This window comes from Trichosurus vulpecula, chromosome 5 (assembly GCF_011100635.1).
Source record: "Trichosurus vulpecula isolate mTriVul1 chromosome 5, mTriVul1.pri, whole genome shotgun sequence".
Lineage (NCBI taxonomy): Eukaryota > Metazoa > Chordata > Mammalia > Diprotodontia > Phalangeridae > Trichosurus > Trichosurus vulpecula.
The window spans coordinates 103,656,633-103,676,053 of NC_050577.1; positions in this window are offsets into that span (position 1 = coordinate 103,656,633).

Genomic DNA, 19,421 nt, shown 5'->3' on the forward strand with positions numbered 1-19,421 from the left:
TCTTGCTCACAGTTGAAACCTTGTGTATGTGTTGATCTCCCCCATAAGAAAGAGTTCCTTGAGAGCAGGGATTGAATTACTTTTCTGTCCTTTTACAGTGCTTTATAGCAAGTGTTTAATTAATGTTTTATTCATTTATTCATTCAAAATCACCATCCAAAGCTGCCAGACAGGCTGTGTGTAGAGAGAATTCACTATTTACGGAGCCCGACTGGGTCATTGTTGAATTGGCTTAAAGACAGAAGGTTCAAACCCAGTTTCTCCAATGTCCAAGAAGAGTAAAAGAGTAATCTCAGCTTTGGATTGGATTTAGAAGTTGAGGACAAATTTGCTAGGGAGGGATACTGCAGACTTCCTGCCAAGTTGACATTGAAGCATTAACTTATTGCATCTGACCAGCCAGCTAGTTCCAAATCCATCTGCTATAGTCTCATCACTATGCCTCCATCTTCTCCACAAGAATAGTAGGAGATGTTTTATGAGAAGTTTTGCTAAATAGGTAAATTGTATTCACAGCATTCTCATCTGCTCAGCAAACATTTATTAAGCGCCTATGTGTCAGGCATTGTGCTAAACACTGGGGATACAGTTAATAAAAAGAAAGATAGTGTTCACCTTCAAGGAGCCTAAATTGAATATAGAGAGACAATATACAAAAGGAGGCAGGAAAACAGGGGGAGAATGCCAGGGGGTACCTGGCACAGGGGCATCTTATTCCATTGAGCTGAAATCAAGCAGAGCAGCAAATGCAAAGTGGAATGAGCTGAGTCCCAGGTTCTGCCTTCTAAAGGAAGCATTGGGAAGAGTTTAGTACTCTAAATTCTGGCCTTCCAGTTAGAGGGGAGAGGAAGAGGAGGGAGGCAGTGTACACTCAAGGTTGGAGTTAGCAGCAAGGTGGTAAGTTTAGAAGTGAGGAGCTTATCCTGGATGGGCATCTTATTCCCTGGAGTTTTGAAACCAGGCAGAGCAGCAGATGCAAAATGGAGAGTAGCATTAACAGAATATTCTCAGAATGTTTTTAAATGCATAAAATAAAAAAAATATAGGATGCCAAGGAATTAAATTATATTGAAAGAGTTATCTATCTTTCTATCTATCTATATATGTATATATAAAAAAGCAAATTCAAGGAACCTAGCTTGCCTTACATAAAGGAATTGGTGATATGCTCATAAGATTTGCAGAAGACACTAAGCTTCATGAACACAATGGATGACAGAATCTGGATATGAAAGAATCTTTAAAGGCAAGATAAATTCAATAGTAATAAATGTAAAGTCTTGCACTTAGGTGCAAAAAATCATCTTCATGAGTATAAGATGAAGGTTCATGGATAGGCAGTGGTTGTTCTGAAAAAGATCTAGGAGTTTTAGTTGACTGCAAGCTCAAGATGAGCCAGCAGGGTGATGTGGCAGCCAAGAAAAGCTAAAGAAGACTTGGCCTGCATTGAGAGGGACATAACTTTGATGAACAGGGAGATGATAGTTTTACTGGATTCAGGAATGTGCTGGTGAATATTTAACAATTAGATTTTTGGGAGGAAACGTATACATGACACACTTTAAAATTTAATCTGCATTATAAACATTTTCTCTATTGCTTTTAAAATTCTAGACAATAAAAAATGTCAAGCAGATTTATAGCATTTGTTGATTTCCTGGGTGTAGGTGCTTACACTGAAAATTTAGCAATTGGCTTTTATGAGCTGGTTTGATCTGGTTCCAGCATACCCCTGACTATACTATACCCTAATAAGACCTCATCTGGAGTATTGTGTGGGGTTGTTTAAAAGGGACATCAGTAAATTGAAGGGTGTCCAGAGAAGGGCAACCAGGATGATAAAGGGTCTTGATTCCATATTATGTGAGGATTTAAATGAAGCAAATATAAATTTGAAGTGAAGAAAAACTATCTAAAAATTAGAGCTTGCCAGAAGTGTGGAATAGACTGCTTAGGCAGGCAGTAGGTTTCCCTTTCTTGGAGGGCCTTAGGCAGAGGCTATACAAGCACTTGTATGGCATGTAGTGAAGATCATTTTTCTGTTTGGGTTTGATCAAATAGCCACTAAGGTACTTTCAACTCAAATTTTGTGATTATGTGTTGTAAAGAAATAAGACAAGATGGTGGGAGAGTAGGCTTATGGGCTTTGGGCCAGGCTGCTTTCTGGAACATGAAGAAACCTTGGGAATATGCTGAACAGAATCAGACAGGTGATAGAAACAGGGGACAGAGGAAAGCCAACTTTTTTTTTCTGGGCTATCCACCGGGTACTTGAATAGGCAGTTTGATACAGTAGAAGGAACAACCTGGATTTGAGTCCCAACACCAGCACCTATTAGCTGTGTCCGTGGAGATCTATTCTCTCTAGGCTTCAATTTCCTCATCTGTAAAATGGGTATAAAAGCCTTGCACTATCTATCTCAGAGGGTTGTTTTGAAGAAAGACCCCTGTAAATGTGAGTTGCAATTGGTGTATTTGTCTTACTTTCTATGGAATCATGTCTTCTTTTGTCTTTGTCCACCCAGTTTTGTACATAGTTTAACAACTCACCAACATAGTTCATGGGTATTCTACTAGCTTTCATCAGCCTTTATTTCTATTCACTTGTGCTGAATGTGTTAAAAACTTGGAAAAGTCAGCCACTTACTCCATATGGCAAGCATCTTGGAGGTCTCCTTTGTTCCCACGCACAGCTACTTAGGAGTCAGAACAGAACAACTAGGGTTTAAACAGGACTGTGCCTTAATAAAAAAGGAAGAGAAGGAAGCCAAGGAGATGAATACTGCATGGATGCATGCTATAAAGATCCCATGGTGATGCTAAAATGATGGTGAGGGATCAATATAATAAGAATAAATGTTTATGCCATACTTAATATGCATTATCTAATTTGATTCTCCTAATGACCTTATGCAAGTATTTTATATACACACATGCATGTTTTATTGGTGATGTCATTGGTCTGGGGAGCTCTTGGTGAAGCACTTCTAACAATGCAGATATACTGGCTCCTTCTCCATAACTTGGAGTCTTAGAGAGTTAACTGATTTTCCCAAGGACATACAGCTAATATATTTCCCAGGTTTAACCTAGGTATTCTTGACTCCCAGGCCAACTTATTATCTACTATATATTATTATCCACCGGCTCTTAAGTACAAATAAGAAACAGAAGTTTATCAAGGTTTAGCCAAGTTCATAGAGATACTGGCAAACAGGAAACTCAAACTCAGTCTCATGATTCTAATTCCACTGCTTTTTTTTGTTAAATTTATTTATTTAATTTATTTAATATATTTTGCTCTCAGCATTGATTTTCACAAGAGTTTGAATTACAAATGTTCTCCCCATTTCTACCCTGTTGCCCACTCTAACATGGCATATATTCTGGTTGCCCTGTTCCCCAGTCAGCCCTTCCTTCTGTCACCCCACTCCCCTCCCATCCCTTTTTCTCTTACTTTCTTGTAGGGCAAGATAAATTTCTATGCCCCATTGCCTGTGTATCTTATTTCCTAGTTGCATGCCAAAACATTTTTTTTGAACATCTGTTTTTGAAACTTTGAGTTCCAAATTCTCTCCCCACTTCCCTCCCCATCCACCCTCCCTAAGAAGGCAAGCAATTCAACATAGGCCACATGTGTATCATTATGCAAAATGCTTCCACAATACTCATGTTGTGAAAGACTAATTATATTTTGCTCCTTCCTAACCTATCACCCTTTATTCAATTTTCTCCCTTGACCCTGTCCCTTTTCAAAAGTGTTTGTTTTTGATTACCTCCTCCCCCTATCTGCCCTCCCTTCTATCGTCCCCCCTTTTTTATCTTTTTCCTCCTTCTTTCCTGTGGGGTAAGATACCCAACTGAGTGTGTATGTTATTTCTTCCTCAGGTCAAATCCATTGAGAACAAGATTCACTCATTCCCCCTCACCTGCCCCCTCTTTCCTTCCAATGAACTGCTTTTTCTTGCCACTTATATGTGAGATAATTTACCCCATTCTCTCTCTCCCTTTCTCCCTCTCTCAATATGTTCCTCTCTCATTTCTTAATTTGATTTTATTTTTTTAGATATCACCCCTTCATATTCAACTCACCTTGTGCCCTCTGTCTATATATATATGTATATATATATATATACACATATATATATATATATATATACACATATATGAATGAAAGTCCTCTATTTTATTGAAAGTCCATATTTTGCCTTGGAGCATGATACTCAGCTTTGCTGGGTAAGTGATTCTTGGTTTTAATCCTACCTTCATTTACCTCCAGAATATCATATTCCAAGCCCTTTGATCCCTTAATGTAGAAGCTGCTAGATCTTGTATTATTATGATTATGTTTCCACAATACTCAAATTGTTTCTTTCTGGCTGCTTGCAGTAGTTTCTCCTTGATCTGGGAGCTCTGGAATTTGGTGACAATATTCCTAGAAGTATTCTTTTGGGGATCTTTTTCAGGAGGCGATCAGTGGATTCTTTCAATTTCTATTTTACCCTCTAGTTCTAGAATACCAGGGCAGTTCTCTTTGACAATTTCTTGAAAGATGATATCTAGGCTCTTTTTTTGATCATGGCTTTCAGGTAGTCCAATAATTTTTAAATTATCTCTCCTGGATCTATTTTCCAGGTCAGTGGTTTTTCCAATGAGTTATTTCACATTGTCTTCTACTTTTTCATTTCTTTGGTTCTGTTTTATAATATCTTGATTTCTCATAAAGTCACTAGTTTCCACTTGCTCCAATCTAATTTTTAAGGTAGTATTTTCTTCAGTGGTCTTTTGGATCTCCTTTTCCATTTGGCTAATTCTGCCTTTCAAGGCATTCTTCTCCTCATTGACTTTTTGGAGCTCTTTTGCCATTTGAGTTAGTCTATTTTTTAAGGTGTTGTTTTCTTCAGTATTTTTTGGGTCTTCTTTAGCAAGTCATTGACTTGTTTTTCATGGTTTTCTCGCATCATTCTCATTTATCTTCCCAATTTTTCCTCTACTTCTCTAACTTGCTTTTCCAAATCCTTTTTGAGCTCTTCCATCACCTGAGACCAGTTCATGTTTTTCTTGGAGGCTTTTGATGTAGGCTCTTTGACTTTGTTGACTTCTTCTGTCTGTATGTTTTGGTTTTCTTTGTCACCAAAGAAAGATTCCAAAGTCTGAGACTGAATCTGAATGTGTTTTCGCTGCCTGGCCATGTTCCCAGCCAACTACTTGACCCTTGAGTTTTTCGTTAGGGTATGACTGCTTGTAGAGTAGAGAGTACTTTGTTCCAAGCTTGAGGGGCTGTGCTGTTGTTTTCAGAATTCTATACAGCCATCTCTGCCACACCAGTGCTCCTCCTCTCCCAAGAACCGCCAACCTGGACTGGACTCAGATCTCAAGCAGGCTCTGCACTCCTGCTCTGATCTGCCACTTAATTCCTCCCACCAGGTGGGCCTGGGGCCTGAAGCTACTGCAGCTGGAGTTCTGTAGCTGCACCACCCCCGCAGCCTTCGGGGTGGTGGCTGAACTGCAAACTCCTTTCACTCTGTCACCCGCAGCTTTTCCCACTAACCTTCTCTGTTGTCTTTGGTGTTTGTGAGTTGAGAAGTCTGGAAACTGCCACAGCTCACTGATTCAGGGTGTTAGGGCCTGTTCCGCTGGGCTCCCAGTCTGGTTGGTCCAGGCGCAGCTCACGCTGGGCTCTGCTCCACTCTGCTCCCAGTTCCGAGTGATAGACCTTACCCAGGTTCCATCCAGACTGTCCTGGGCTGGAGCCCTGCTTTCCTCTGCTATTTTGTGGGTTCTGCAGTTCTAGAATTTGTTCATAGCCATTTTTTATAGGTTTTTGGAGGGACCTGGGAGGGGAACTCACACAAGTCCCTGCTTTCCAGCTGCCATCTTGGCTCCACCCCCAATTCCATTGCTTTTTATGCTGCCTCTTATATTCAATCTAGTTTAAGAAACCCCAAGTCAGGACTCAGATTTGCTATTGGAATAAGGGCTTTGATATCTTCTAATGGCAAGAGATGATGGTTTCAGAAGCACTACCCCCTTTTCATACAGGTCTCCTGTGATATCAGGGTAGAGATGCCCAAGAGGGATGGGCTCTGGAGATAGGAAGTGTCATTCAGCATCCAGTTCCTGAATCTTTCTCTTCTATGAGGTCCCTTTGACTTATTGAATTCTCATTCTCTGCCTCCAAACTAGCCTACCTCCCACTGGAATTTTTGAGGAGTGTAATAGAGAGGAAAGAGCCTTGGGAATACAGAGAGACTTGGGTACTGGTTTTGCTATTTCCTACCTATCTGACTTTGAGCAAGACATGTAACCTGTCTGGCCCTCAGTTTCCACATATGTAAAATGAAAGGGTCAGATTAGATAACTTTTAGTGTTCTTTCTGAGTCTAAACCAATCATCATAGGACACCCAAACTGCATTTCGTAATGATAATGCCTCAATGTGACATTGTGTGAGTTTGAAATACTTTTTCACAAAAATCCTGGGAAGTAAGTAACATTATTATTCCCATTTCACAGATGAAGAAATTCACCCTCAAAGAGCTTAAGTTTATATGGCTGGTGAGTGACATAGGCAGTATTTGACTAAAGTCCAACACTCTCACCACTACCATCATATAGTATGTTATCTTCCATTTGACAACTAATTGAGGGTAAGGAAGTATGAAGAGTCAAGAGTGACTTAGAGGTGGTGAAGTTGGATAAATGAAAGGGTGGTGGTGACCTCAACAGAAAAGGGGACATTTGGGGGAAGGTAATATTTAGAGATAAATGAATACTTTCCACCCTTGAATTTGTGATATGTACAGAACAGTTAGGTGGAAATATCCAGTAGGGGATTGGTGATGTGAGCTCAGGTGAGCGGTTAGGGCTAGAAATATTGATTTGGGAGTCATCTGCAGAGAGATGGTAATTAAACCTATGGGAATTGATGAGATTCCCAAGAGAGAAGATAAAGAGAGAAAGGAGATGAGAACCCTGGGACAGAACCTTAGGGGCCACCCTTGTTAAGGATGGGGAAAGATAGTGTTCTAGCCAAGAAGACTGAGAATGAGTGGTCAGACAAGGAGGAAGTGAATCACCATAGAATCATGAAAACCAAAGAAGGAGGATACAGGAAAAAAAAAGGGTGGTTGGCAATGTCAAAAGCTGCAGAGAGATCAAGAAGATTGATGGCTCAAAAAAACCCACCTGTATCAGTAAGGAAGATATCCTTGTTGAACTTGGAGATAGGAATTCAGTTAAGTGGTACATTTGGAAGTCAGATCACAACATATTGAGAAGTGAGGTGTAGGCAAGGAAATCGAAGCAATGAATATAAATATTATGAGAAAAAATGTATCTATAGTTCTTTCCACTTTGACTCTGTTTGCCACCCAAGTCCAATCTACTTCCAACCTAGACCTATCTCTCCTTGGCTTTATATTATCTTTTTATTTCCAACTTCTTTCCAATGAGTCCTAGCTAATTTTTTTTATCAACTTCTCTGGTTACCGAGAAAGCTATGGGCATATCTGGTTCTTTGTCTGGCTTAGGTATAGCCATTTTCTGGGCCTCATTATATTAATTATCAATATTGTACTAGATATTTGTTGGTCTAACCATGCCACCATTAATGGCTGAACTATGGTAATTAGCATATTTTAAATATTCATTTAGTATATAGTGCATGGAAGGCACTGTACTTTCCTAGTACATGCCAAAGACTTTATCCAAGAAGACTAATAGAAATCTGAAAGAGGTAGGTGGGTCATATTATAATATTCCATGAATTTGGGATTTCAGTGTAGGGCATGCTGTCCGTTTAAGATCCTTTTCATAGAGAGCAGTTTAATAAGGAAAAGGGCAAGAAAATATTTTTGTTTCAAGGAAAAATATTTATATTCATTTTCAAAGAGTTTAAGCTTTTGCCATTGTCATAGTTGAACATTTTGGCAAATAAAAGGAACAGAATAAGAACTTTGTTTTAATTTTTAAAAACTGCTAATATATGTACACAATGAAGCATAGCTTTTGGACATTTTTGGACAGAAAACCATCTATGGTATAAATATTAAGACTATAAACTCCTTTTGAATAATGTACAGCAACATCTTGCTTGTTGTGGGTACAGTTTAGTATTTTAAAGAGCAGAGCAAGCTCTTTTATTTATTAAAAATGGGGGAATATAAACAGTTTTAAAGACACCAAGGATAATTTGGATGGTGTTGAAGTCTTCAGAGCTACAAAGCATTAAGATATCTCAACTAATTTGCACATAGGTAATTTATGGTTAAAGAAAGTGAAATTTAAAAATTAGATTATATAAATATTTAGAGACTAAGGTATGGTCCAAGACTCTAGTTTTGATTTCTGGTGAGAGGTGAGATGACACTGAGAGTCAGGAGGTTATCATTTAATCCATTTAGGATATAGGAACTGGGTAGAAGACCCTCAGTGGCAGCATTAAAGGGAATGGGAAGATTGAAAAGTTTCTCCTTTGGACTACGGCAATTACAGGAGTACCTTGAAATTATTGTAGGTTTGGTTCCAGACCACCACAGTAAAACAAATATTGAAATAAAGTAAATCAAAATGAATTTTTTGCTTTCCCAGTGCATATAAAAGTTGTGTTTATATTATACTGTAGTCTATTAAGTATACAGTAGTATTATGTCTGAAAATGTACATACTTTAATTAAAATATTTTATTGCCAAATATTGCTATCATCTGAGCCTTCAGTGAGTTGTAATCATCTTGTTGGTGGAGGGTCTTGCCTCAATGGTGATGGCTGCTGACTGATTTGTTGGTGGTTGCTGAAGGCTGGGGTGGCTGTGGCAATTTCTTAAGATAAGACAATCATCAAAATAATTATATAATAATAATTAAAATAACTATTATAATTAAATATAAATATATTATATAAATAATTATATAATAAATATGAATATGTTATATAAATAAATATAAATATAATTAAAATAAGACAATCATGAAGTTTGCCACATTCACTTTCTTTCACTCAAACATGTAAAGATCATTGTCAGGTAATTAATTAGCTTAATTTCAATATTGTTGTGTCCCAGGGAATATGAGAAGAAGGAAAGATATGGGGGACTGGCCAGTTGGTGGAACATTCAGAACACACACAACATTTATTGATTATGTTCATCATCTTATGTGGGTGTAGTTTATGGCATCCCAAAATAATTATGATGGTAACAACAAAGATCACTGATCACAGATCACTGTAGCACATAATAATATAACACTAAAAAGCTTGAAATATTGTGACAATTACCAAAGTATGACACAGAGAATCTACATGAACATATGCTGTTGGAAAAATGGTGTGATGCAGAGTTGCCGCAAATCTTTAATTTGTAAAAAAAAAACTAAACCACTATCTTCAAAGTACAATAAAGTAAAGTGCAAAAATAAAAAGTATGCCTGTAGAGCTATCTGACAGAAGGCATCGACTAAGTGATTCCTGATTGATGGAGAGATAATTTGCTTTCTTAACCAAGAGTGGCACTAACAGCTATTGCCCTTCAGCACCATCTGGATTTGGAGAGCTTGTTGATCTCTTCTGTCACCTCAGGCTTGAGAAGAAGAAGCAAAGGAGGCTTTGCAGCTACTTCAGTGTCTTTTAGAGCTGGTTTAAAGATTAAAGCTTATCTGTGTTGCTGTGAATTCTGTTGTGACTGGCTAATACAAGAACTGACTAGGCTAGTCTGCATGGCCCAGAGATATTCCGTTTGATAAGCATGGCAGTGACCTAGCTTAAAGAGGGCTGCTATTCCCATTAAGATCTAACACTTTCTAAATGTCCTTTAAGTATGATGATACAGTGAAAGAGCTTATAATGTTCAGGTAGAGAAAAGTTAGTAGTCAAGTAGACAGCACTGTATCAAGTAGATGTTTCTGAATTATGGAGAAGAAGGGAAATGAATAGGTAATGATATAGAGCCTACTATGTGCCTGGCACTCTGCTAAGTGCTTTTTACAAATATCTCATTTGATCTTCACAGTAACCCCTAGGTAGGTGCTATTCCCATCTTATAGTTGAGGAAACTGAGGCTGAGAGAAGTTAAGTAACTTGCCCAGGGTCACACAGCTAGTAAGTGTCTGAGACTGGATATGAACTCAGGCCCTTCAGATTCCAGGGCCAGTGCTCTATCCACTGTGCCACCAGCTCCCTTTGAGTAATGAATAGTCTATGACAGTTTCTTATTGTGCAGATGTTCTTGAGTGCACTAATAACCTTGAAGTCTATAGTCAGAACTGTGACTATAGAACTAAATCCCTTCCTCATGCACTTCTTTGCCAGTTTTGTGTAAGTGTGTACCTACTCTTCATAACAGATATTGAAGGCATTGGTGGGAGATTTTGATCCAGGTTTATGTGTGTATTGTTATATATTTTGTTATTAATGCATTGACTTTAATATATTAGTGTCTGAGATTATTATTTTTTCTGTTTTTTTATTTAGTGAATGGTCACATTTAAGATCTTGAAGTGTTACTGTTGTGAGTTATTTTTTTGTGTAAATAAATGTTACCTTGTGTGTGTCTGGTTGGGTAGATAGAAAATGCATGGGCCGGGGCAGCTAGGTGGTGCAGTGAGTAGAGCACCGGCCTTGGAGCCAGGAGGACCTGAGTTCAAATCCGGCCTCAGACACTTGACACATGTACTAGCTGTGTGACCTTGGGCAAGTCACTTAACCCCAATTGCCCTGCCTTCCCCCCCTCAAAAAAAAAAAACAACAACAAAAAAAGAAAATGCATAGGCTAGGGGCTTAAGAGCTCCAGCGGTGAGTGGGGGGATGCTTTTTCCCTCAAGAGCACTATCCCTAGACCGCACAGACCATTTCAATGTTGGTGGTTTATCTTTGGGAAGGCAGACTTGGATAGAGTCTTACTGTGAGGGTGAGGAGTGAGGAGGCCAACCCAGAGAGAGAGTAGGCATCAATATACATCATGAGAGGGGTGTTTATTGTCATAGTATATGATATTGAGGTTTCCATCAAGGTGCACCACACACTTTACAAAGTTGTAATGTCACATTATCTAAGTGAGTATTCTCTCCATTGATGCAGATTGCAACACATCCATGCCTGCCACAGGGAAAAGTTCAGGAAAAAAACACCCAACGTGTATAAAAAAGCAATGTGGTATAGTGAAAAAGAAAAGATTGAACCAGGGCCTGGTTCCTTAGTAAAAAGATTTGTTCTGTAAAGTTTGGATTCAGTCAAAGGGCCACACATGAGGACCTAGAAGGTCACATGTGGCCTCGAGGCTGTAGGTTCCCCACCCCTGAACCAGACATTAAGGAGCTATTGCTTCTTGTTCACCTTGGGATCTTCACTTCTTTCTGAGCCTCAGTTTTTAAATCTGTAAATGAGTGGATTGAATTAGATGATCCCTAAGGTCCCTGAAGGGGCAGCTAGATGGATCAATGGATAGAGCACTGGACCTGGCATCAGGAAGACCTGAATTCAAATTTGATCTCAGACACTTACTAGCTGTGTGATCTTGGGCAAGTCACTTAACTTTTCTGTTTGCCTTAGTCCACTAGAGAAGAAAATAGTAAACCACTCCGGTATCCTTGCCAAGAAAACCTCATGGACAGTACGGTCCATGGGGTCATGAAGAGTAGGATATGACTGAATGACTGAATAAAGTCCCTGAAAGGAGAGTTGCTAACTAGTTCCTTGTCATAGTCATTGTAACCATCAAAGAGTCTTGAGTTCTTGTTCTCTTAGAAACATTGAAGGCAAGTTTAATGGATAGCTTCCGTGGTCTTTGGGGCTTGGCTTTTCTCTTTGGCTCCAGTTCCATAAATTCTGTTTGTTAAAATGCCACTTGGATTCCAGGGAGCTCAGTGTATGTGGGAGAACTTTGAAGTGACCTATGAACTGGAGAAGAGGGTGCGATGAGTTCCTGGTATGAACTGAAACCCCTCTGTTCGATGTATTTAATTCTTCCTAAATTGATTTCCTGAGCTGGGCTTTGGCAATCAGAACCCAGAGGCAGTGAACCACTTCCTTCCTTCCTAATCTCAAATCCTATACTAGGCTTGGGGAAATTCTTGATAAGTGGGTGACAACTTGCACGAACTGATGTAGAGTGATGGAAAAGCCAGCAAAACAACATGTACGGTGATGATAATAACGTAGAGGAAAACAACACTAAAACACAGGTGAACTCAGATGAAAGGCATTGATTATTCTATTTCAAAAGGACAAATTTTGAACCATGCTTTTCTCATTTGAGGGATGATGGGTGCTGATTTTACATATTCTGCCAGATAAGTTCTTAGTTTCATTTTTTTAAAATTGTGTTTTTCATTGAAACAAGGGAGAGGTGTGTGTGTGTGTGTGTGTGTGTGTGTGTGTGTGTGTGTGTGTTTTGGTGGTACTAGGAGCAAACTGTGGCATAAAAAACAAAGGTCATAAATTGTTGTTCAGTCATGTCTGATTCTTTGTGACTCCATTTGGGGTTTTCTTGGCAAAGATACTGGAATGGTTTGCCTTTTCCTTCTCTAGGTCATTTTACAGATAAGGAACTGAGGCAGAGTTAATGACTTGCCCAGGGTCACACAGCTAGTAAGTGTCTGAGACCAGATTTGAACTTAGCAAGAGGAGCCTTCCTGACTCCAGGCCCAGAGCTCTATCCCCTGCATCACCTAGTTGCTCAAGGACATCAGTAAAGTAACAACAACCGAAAAATGGAGGTCTCAAACATCTGATTTGATTTCCTCTCTCAAACTGACCACAAGCTTCTAACTTAATTCCCTTTCCTGTCATTCATTTTCAGTAGTAGTTCCTGTTTGGCTATGCATGTAATAGATACCATGAAAGCAACCCAGAGTCTACTATCTCTTGGAAGACCATAGTCTTTTCTTTTGGAGCAGCTAGGTGGCACAGTAGATGGAGTCCTCTCTCTGGAGTCAGGAGGACCTGAATTCAAATCCAACCTCAGACACTTATTAGTTGTGTGACCCTGGGCAAGTCACAACTCTGTTTGCCTCAGTTTCCTCATCTGTAAAATGAGCTGAAGAAGGAAATGACAAACCATTCCAGCATCTTTGCTAAGAAAACCCCAAATGGAGTCAGGGAGAGTTGGACACAATTCAAATAACAACGGCATGAGTCTTTTTTTTTTTGATGTGACCCTGGGATGTATCTTTAGGTTTCTGTATGAAGCCAGCTCACAGAGCCTAGGAAAAGAAATGAGAGATAACTCTCAAGTTGGTTCAGAAATTGGATAGGGACTGGGTGAAGATGTGGTAAAAAGGAAAGAGATTGTTGTCCCTTGCACATCATCTGAACATGGGAAATATGGTGATGGGACAGGAAAATTTTAATTTCTAAAAATAGAGAAATTAGCTTACTCTTCTCCCTCATTAGAAAATCAATGAAAGATATGGATCAAGACATAAATGACCAGGTTTGGATCATGATTCCCTCCGTCCCCATCTCCCAACATGTTTAGGGACCTCATACTGCCCTTTGGCCATCCAAAGGTCCACGTTGTAGCTGCCCATTCAGGCCTGCTTCCTCCTTCATTATCTAGAGTTACTGAATGGTGACACATGCTCCATGCTTTTGTTTCTTCCCTGACATCAATATTCTCCTTCTTCATCCATGTGAGGGATTAATTTAATCAGTTTATTTTCTTATGTATCTATTGTTAGGCAGCAAGGTGGTACAGTGATTAGAGCATTGGGCCTGAAGTCAGAAAGACCTGAATTCAAATCCAGCCTCAGAAATTTACTAACTTGTGATCCCAGGCAAGTCACTTAAACTCTGTTTGCCTCAGTTACTGTAAGTGCAAAATGGGAAAAATTGTAGCACCTACCTTGAAGGGTTGTTGTGAAGATCAAATGAAATAATGTTAGTAAAGTGCCTGATACATAGCAGGTACTATATATAAATATTCATTCCCTTTCTCCTTTTCCTATTCCTTACAACTCCCAGGAGTAATTCATCATGAACTGAAAAGAATGACTAAATGGTAGAATTTCAAGTGGTATGTGACAGATTCTTGTGATGGGGGTGGGGCAGATACTTGAAGTGGGGATGTGATGGTGAAGGAGGTCCAGAGAGACAAGAGTCTACTATGTGCCAGGCACTGTGTTAAGCACTGAGAATAAAAAAAGAGGTGGAAAACAATCCCTGCCTTTAAAAAGCCCATAATCCAATGGGGGAGACAGCAATCATCGTTTGAGGAGCAGGAAGGAGGCCAATGTCAGTGAATCAAAGAGTACATGGTGAGAATTAAGGCATAAGAAGACTGGAAAGGTAGAAGGGGTCCACATTATGGAGGGCTTTGAATGACAAACAGGACTTTATATATAATCCTGGGGGTAACTGGAGTTTATTGAGTGAAGGAGCAGCATGGTTGGACCTTCACTTTAGGAAAATTATTTTGGTGGCTGAATAAAGAATGGATTGGAGTGGGAGAGAACTGGAGCTTGGCAGTCATATTTTGGAAGTCTCTGAATATAAGAAGTGTGAACTTCATCCTATAGGCGATAAAAAGCTATAGAAAGATTTGAGGCAAAGTCTTCCTCCAAAGCTCAACTCATATGTCAAAACCCACAGGAAGCCTACTGTATTTCCCCATGTATAAGATACACCTTAATTTTGGGGCCCGAAATTTGAAAAAAAAATGTATTACATAAAGTTATTGAACTCAAGTTTTATTCATCTGCTCATAGCTTTCAGGCATCTTTTGGGCAAGTCTGGAGTTTCATGAACCTGAAGCACCAATTGTGTCTTCCTTTGAAATCAGTAACTTCTTTTTCATCAGCAATTCTTCTTGCCTCATGCTGAACCATCTTTGTGGATACAGGAATTCCAATTGCCCTTTGCTCTTCAATTCATATCTTCAGTTCCCTCTCTAAATCAGGCCATTTTGCTAACTTGCTTCTCATGGCCTTCTTCTGCTGTGGCGTTTTCAGGAGGGTTTCTTCTTCCTGTAGCCAGTCTCAGATTATTTTCTCAGTTGGAGGAGGACCAAACTTACGTTCAGCAGCATGATTTCCATTCACTTTTGCAAACTGGATCACTTTTAACTTGAATTCAGCACTGTACGAAAATCTTTTCTGAGCTATTTCTGGGCAGAACGTGGCAAAATGTAACCTAATGTACCAGTAAGAAATGCGAAACAATGGGAGCAAAGACAACAAGCATGAAAAAGCGGGAAATGCAAGTAAAAAAATCTACAACGATGAGTGCAAAAACAAGCAAGAAAAAGCACCCAGTTTTTAGACCCCAAATTTTTTTGGAAAAGAGTGCGTCTTATACATGAAGAAATACGGTGATTTTATCCCCAGTCCCCCAACTACTAGGGTCTCCACAATCCCAGAAATCACTTTTCTGTACGTTTTATTTAATTTTATGTGGTCATGTTGTTTTCCTCCAACAAAATGCAAATTCTTTGAGGACAAGACTGTTTCATTTTTGCTTTATGTCCTCACAGCCCAGCACAATGCTTGATATGTAATAGATGCTTAATGTATGCTTACTGAATGACATAAACAGTGCCTAGATCACCTATGTCCAGGTGAGCACATACAATGCACATACTTTTAAAAGGACAGCAGAAATCTACTCTACAGTAAGTTCCTTTAAGACAATGGAGCCTTATATATAACTGGCATTTAATAAATGTTGGTTGAATTGAATTGACTGAGTGATTAAATTAAAAATTGAAGAATTTAGAGAACTGTGGGAATAAATTTAAACTGATACAGAACAAACATAGTAGAACCAGGAGAAAATACATATATATATATACACACATATATTCATATACATACACATACATACATACATATACATACACACATGCACACACTACTGGATTCACCCTGAGGAGCTTCATAGAATGAATACTCAGAATACAATAGTCCTAATTGTTTTTGTTTGTTTGTTTGAGTGATATTATCAAAAGCTGTAAGACCAATAGCAAATACAGGGTATAAAATGAAAGTTCTGGGTTAGGCCTTCTTAATTTCTCACAGATACAACATCTTCAATCCCAGGTCAGGGGAACAATTATACTTTTCAAGAAATTTCTTTTATCCCCCAAATGCTGGATGCTATATCACATTGGGGATCCCACAGGCAATTGTCGAAGCAGGGTTTATGTGTCCTGGGACTACATATCTTTGTACTCTGTGGTCCTGTACTTTCTTATTCATAAATTTTATGACTGCATTTTCCTGGACTTTCCTTCCCTTCAGTCCTGTTTTCCTACCATATCACCCAATTAAATTCTTATATGTTTGCAGTCCTTGGGGCATTTTTTAGATTTAGTCCTTTGAATAGCAATTGGGATTCAGTGGATATCACATCGGTCTGGCCAAAGCCCACTATGATTTCAGTAATGTAAGTGGAAAAAAAACCACACACGTTAATTAGAAATGAGTTTAGTCTAACTCAGTGATCAATCTTAACCCCAGAAAAGAGATGATGAAACTCAATAAGGAGGTGAGGAATGAGGAGTGTGGAATGTTGCGTATGTTCTCTGATTTGGTCATTTTACCCATCACTTCTGCTGATCAGTTTTATTTAATTGCGTTTCTTTGATATGGAAGAAGTTTCAGTGATGGTGAGGGGCCATACATAAGAAAATTACTGTGGTGTAAAAACCAAAGGACATCAATGAACATTTGTATGCATGCATATATATTCTCTATATATCTAATGTGTGTTATATAGTGTTTTAGTAAAATTCTCAGCTGTTGTGGCTGCTGCTCACATTTAGTGTATTAGATGTTTCCTGCTAAATAGTCATCATTAATATTTAGCAATTAAATGCCAGATAACTGAAGAAAGTTTAAAAGAGGATATTTAATTTCATTTTTTAACCAAAAAAGGGAGAAAAGGAAACAGCTGAAAGATCACTCACAATCATACCTGCTATGTGCCAGGTACTGTGCTAACCACTAGAGAGATTAAGAAAAAGCAAAACCAGTCCCTGACTTCAAGGGGCTTACATTCTAATGGAGGGGACCACAGATACACAAAATACATACAGTTAAATAAGGAGGAAATGGAATGTGGCCTTAGAAGGAAAGACACAAGCAATTGCTGGAGTTAAGAAAAAACTCCTTCAGGAGGGTGGCACTTGAGCTGAGTCATAAAGAAAACCTGGGATTCAAAGAGATAGAGATGAAGAGGGAGAACATTGGGAGTATAAGGGGGAACCAGTGCAAAGACATGGAGATGAGCTGAAGTGGCTTGTGGGAGGAACAATACACCAGTGAAAAAGACTGTACTGACTCCTGTGTGTGGGAGGGGGTGTTGTGTTAGAACACTAGAAAGACAGGAAGATCCTTCAATTGGAAAAACTTTAGAAGGTAAACAAAGGAATTTATATTTTATCCAAGAGGTAATAGGGAGCCATTTAAATTTAGAGAGGGAGTATATACAAGATAGTCATACCCGAGCCTTAGGAAAATCACTTTGGCAGCTGTGTGGAGGATAGATTGCCATCAGCAGAGACCTGAGAAGTGAGTGCATCTAATCAGAAGGTTATTGCTATTTGTTACTGTTCAGTCATGCCCAGCTCTTCATGCGCCCATTTGAGGTTTTCTTGGCAAAGATACTGGAGTGGTTTGCCATTTCCTTCTCTAGCTCATTTTACAGATGAGAAAACTGAGGCAAACAGGGTGAAGTGACTTGCTCAGGGCCACACTGCAAGTATGCATCTGAGACCAGATTTGAACTCAGGAAGATGAGTTCTCTAGGCCCGGAGCTCTATCCTCTGTACCACCTAGCTGCCCTATCCTATTGCAATAGTGGAGGGAAGAAAAGAGCTAGTGATGTCTGTGCATTTACCACCCTCTAGTGGCAACTAAAAATATTACAGAGAAAATCCAGCCTCCCTGTTATTAACTCTTGTCCCAGTATTTCATCTGGTCTACCAGCTGAGGAAGTATAACAGGTGGCAAAAGATATGATTCTATGATATAAGAACAATAGAAAAAACATATAAACAAAATATCCCTGACAGTACTTACCCAGCTATAGCTAGGACAATTCCAGCAACACTATCTGAAGAGATAACATTCCTTCCATTTTTTGACCCACTCTGAGTATTAAGTAGTTCTTCCTCATACTGAGGCAAAATCTATGTCCTTCCAATTTTTTACCCATTGATCATAGTGTTGCCGCATAGAACCACATAAAATATATCTTATTCACCTCTCCCATCCATAATAACCCTTCAAATATTTTGTGACAACTATTGTATCCCCAGAAGTATGAGTGTATCAGTTGATAGTTTATCTTGGTGTCAATGGCTTGGTATCAAAAGGAAAGTTTCCTACACTTGGTGAAAGATTCCTCTGAAGAAATGAGAACCTGAGGAATAATTTGTTTTAGGTTCGAGGATAAAGTAGAAAGTAGCAGTGAAGATGAAAGGAGGAGAGATAAAGAAATTGGAGTCCAACAAAATGCATTTTTCTTTTAACCACCAGGTCACCATTGACCAAGACCCTATTGACATACTAAGAGCCAAATGCTGTCCATCGCTTGTTGACTTCAGAAGTCATGTGCTCCACCCAACAATGGAGGGCACTCTGGGACAAAAATAAGCTCTGTACGGCTCTCAGAAAGCTCATAACCCTTCCTACTTGCTGGTCTCCCTTTATGGACAATGATGCCGATCTTTTTGGTTTGGAGTGTGAGCATCAGGAGAATGTAACCTCCTTAGGGAGAGGGATGTTTGTTTTTGCCTTTATGTCTCCCCAGAATCTAGCCCAATGGCTTGCATTAGTAGGTGCTTAATAAATGCTTATTTAAAGTAGAATAATTCCATCCCATACCCAAGGAGAGCAAATTAGGGTCAAGTTGTGGTGTTTTCTGGGAGGAATGTTGAAACTTAATATTGAGAATAAGAACATTCTTAGGATTGGGGTGAGGTTTTTAATCACCCTCTCTAGGAAGAGGGTTAGTGCTACTTGGCTTTCACGTAGAAGAGGGGCAAGGGTGTGAGGAGCAACTTGGAGCGAGTGTTAGTGAAAGGAGTGTCTCTTGCTAAAACCTTTCTCCTTGGCAAGCCTTCTTGGACCTATGCAGAGGCAGTTAAACTGCAAGCCAAAAGAGAGAAGCCTCTATAAAAGAAAATCCCTGTTCTGCAACCTTATCCTTAGAGATAAAAGTCTAGGAAGAAAGTTGTAGCTCTTGGCTGAATTAGGAGGAGAACATTTAGGCTTTTTAAAAATTTCAGCACGTGTGCATTTGGATAGAGAAGAAGCCAACTGAGGGTAGTGTAAAAGAAAAGGGAGAAAGTAATAATAATAAAAAAACAACAGCCAACTTTATATATGACCTTATGCTGCACTTTAAGACTTGCAAGGTGCTTTACAAACGTTTCATTTGATCATGCCAGCAATCCTGGGAGGTAAGTGTTATTATCATCCCTACT